Genomic DNA, 3,768 nt, shown 5'->3' on the forward strand with positions numbered 1-3,768 from the left:
AAAAAACCCACTTGCAATTATACCTCTTGGAAAAGCTAGAACAAAAATAGGATATATACGCATTGTACATCCAATTGATTTATTCCAAATAGGCGACACAATATCTCATGTAAATAAAGAAATACAACTAGAACCATCAAACAATCCGTTGTACGAACTTATACAAATCAAAAATAATAAATTGTATGAAACATTCCTCAAACTTAAACCATTTGTAAAAAGACAAAAGAGATGGGACACATTAGGCACCATTTGGAAATGGGTAGCAGGCAATCCGGATGCAGAGGACCTACGCATCATCAACACAACGATTAACTCCCTCATTACACAAAACAACAAACAAGTTATGATCAACGAAGCCATAAGTAACAGGATCCAAGAAGTAACCAATCTAGCTAACCAAATCCTTACAATTGAAAATCAAAGAATCAAGAATCACTCTATTGAAATCAACCACCTTATGATGTTATCAAATTTAGATTCACTTCAAGACCAAATAGAAACACTTGAAGAAGCAATCTTGATGGCAAAACATGGCATACCAAGCAGCAAACTTTTATCCATGCGCGACTTTAACACAATCGCAACCTTTTTGGGAAATCACGATGTATATGTTACATCATTCGAAGAACTCCTATCACAATCAACAGCACAGGTGATGTTAAACACAACACATATTGCATACATTCTGAAAATTCCTCAATTTTCCAAAAACATTTATGAATATGAGTACATTGATTCTATCATAAGCAATAATAAACGAATCGCATTACAACACAATTATCTTATGCGAAATACCACATATGTATATGAATCAAGCCAACCATGTGAAGACCAAGGAAACTACTTCTTATGTGAAACTCAAACATTAACCCCAGGCAATGATTGCATAAACCGCCTCATACGCGGACAACATTCTAATTGCACCTTTGAAAAAGTATATTCAAAAGGATTAATCAAACGAATAAACGACGCCTCCATTCTCATCAATAATGCAATCGTGACAATTTCATCAAATTGCAGCAATACAAACCAACAACTTAACGGTTCATTCTTAATCCAGTTTGAAGAATGCAGCCTACAAATCAATGGAGAAGTCTTCTCAAATTTTGAAACCGTCATACCTGGACGACCATATCATACTACAACAGGCTTATTAGCCACTGAAATTGACACTCTTGATGCACCACCTGCCGAATATCTCCAACATCTAACATTAAAAAACAGAGAACAATTAGAAACAATAAGTCTTCAAAATAATTCACTCACCTGGAAGCTTAACTTATTTGGATCTTTAGGAGGAGTAACATTCATATCTATTATCGCCATTATCGGAATATTCCTATATAATTCAAGAAAACCAATCATCAAAGCCGAATTCAAGGTTCCAGATATCAACAGAGAAAATATCACCCTTGAGGAAATCCAAATTCCAGTCAACAGAAAAGATGAAACCATCATCACAAATCCAGAGTTAACAACAACAGAATTATCAGAACAACGCAAAACAGAAATACAATCATTTATCAATATGCCATCACCATTTCGAACAATCCAACTTTGAGGACAAAGTTACTTAAGAGGGGAAGAGTTAACGCAACACCAGCCAGCTCAACATACGACACTCGAGATAAACAAAATACGAGTCATCACAATATCGACCAGCGGTCGATAAACATAAACATTCCCAGACGGCCCGAATAAACATAAACACATCAGACCACCCGGATCGTTCCCGCTAAATATGCTGAATTAAGATAAGATAAAATTATTGTAAACCATCTCAAGTGAATATAAAAGACAGGGATAACAATTGTAAAGTCAGTCTGAAGTTATATTTCAAACAGTAAAATAAAAGACGGAGCTTCACTCCGAAAGAAAAATATTTTTTTAAATTAAGTGAGTCCGAAATTTCTTAACTCATGATCTTTTTGAAAGGACAAAAAAACAATTCCTCATATATTCTCGATATTTTCGTCCACACTCACTAAGATAAAATTGTATTCGTAAAATATCTCAAAACTTGGAGGTACTTTAAAATGATGTACATACTATCTTCTTGTGTTGATTTTCCACAAAGTTACATTATTTCAAACATTTCGGCTTCGCACTTTGTTCCTCTATTTTTTCCCCCACAATGGTTAAGAGCGATTCAATCATACACAAACACTCTCCGTTAACGCTTTTTGATATTTATCCTTTGCTTTGCTTTTGCCACAAGGGCATATTCTGAAAATGCATTTTGTGGTGAATAACCGAACGTGTAGAATGTTTTGTTTCAGGATTTGCACAAAGCAAGCATAGTGCAGAGTTTGCTCTGACTCGGAGAAGATATATCAACCAGCAAAGCGGAAGAGAAATATTAACTAGGATCCGCGAATATAAAATAAATTTCACTTGCGATTTCATCCTAGTCTTACTTATTCATGATAGATCTACACAAAAATATACAGAAATTCATAGCTATTCGAACCGATACCACAGTAGGTCGTGGACATCCTCCGTTAAAATGTGAACATTTATCGTCTCTTGGAAATGCAGTTTGTTCCATAGGTTACTCAATAAGAAGTGTTGAAGCTCCGTAAACAAATAATCCTCTACACTCAGCCAAACAAAAATAGCACCACTTAGTTTTTGACGTAGGATTACGTCATTCGGGAACATATTGGGGTACAAATTGAAAATCGAAAACCTAGCACATCGTGAAAATTGTCCAATTTCAAACGCTTATTGCTCGGTCATTTCATGATGGATTGATGAAATTTTTACGTCAATCGATTTTGGCACTCCACAACAATTTTTTATATTGAATAAAATAATATATATCGTGAAACTAACTTATCGAACAATTGAAAAATATCAACCCCTATCCTAACAGAAATACCTACTTCTGATTGGTCGAAATTGACGACACATGCGGCGGGTCCCTAACAGAGACATCAAAACCAAGCTTTTGCTCCCACCGAAATGTGTTCCCTAAAGAGACATCAAAACCAAGCTTCCTGGGAGAAATCGACATTACAAATACACGAAAGTAGGGGAAACTTTTGTTCCTACCGAAATGCGTTCCTTAACAGAAACATTGAAACCAAACCATTATCAAAGAGTTTATCGATGTAATTCTTCAAACATATCCAAAATCAACAGATAGCGTAACGGAATCCTACGTCAACTATGCGGTCGTGTCTCGGACACAACCCTCCTGTGACTTTTTTCGTTTTAAAATCATGTTTACGTCGTCAAATTGCGAGCCATTCTCGTAAAACCGACGCGCGGGTTTAGACCAAAGGTTTTCGATGGGGTTCGAATTCGGAGAACAGGCTGGCCAATCAAGAACTTCGATATTTCTATCACAAAAACTATCAAACTTATCTCCAGCATTTCTACGTAATCCTCAGACTTCATTTTTGTCGTTATCCACGCCAATGGAAGTTTTCCTCTGAAGGAAAATGCACCCCAAACCATTAGTGATCCTCCACCAAAGTTCCTGCTCATCTTAACATCCGGAGCATTGCGCAAATCGTGTCAGTAGTACTGCCAGATATCTGGCCCGTCAAGGTTGAACTTTTTTCATCCGAAAAGAGCACGTTGTTCCATTCCTTGGTCCAGGAAATCTACTTTGTAGCGAATTCGAAGCGATTCAATTTATGGCGTTCCGTCAAGTTGGGTTTTCCGAACCTTTTACGCCACTCCAAGTTCTCACTGCTGAACAAAACTTGTTGAACGCGACATGTTGTAACCGGAAGCTCCAATTCCACACGGATTTGG

Source organism: Toxorhynchites rutilus, chromosome 1 (assembly GCF_029784135.1).
Source record: "Toxorhynchites rutilus septentrionalis strain SRP chromosome 1, ASM2978413v1, whole genome shotgun sequence".
In the NCBI taxonomy this organism is placed as follows: domain Eukaryota; kingdom Metazoa; phylum Arthropoda; class Insecta; order Diptera; family Culicidae; genus Toxorhynchites; species Toxorhynchites rutilus.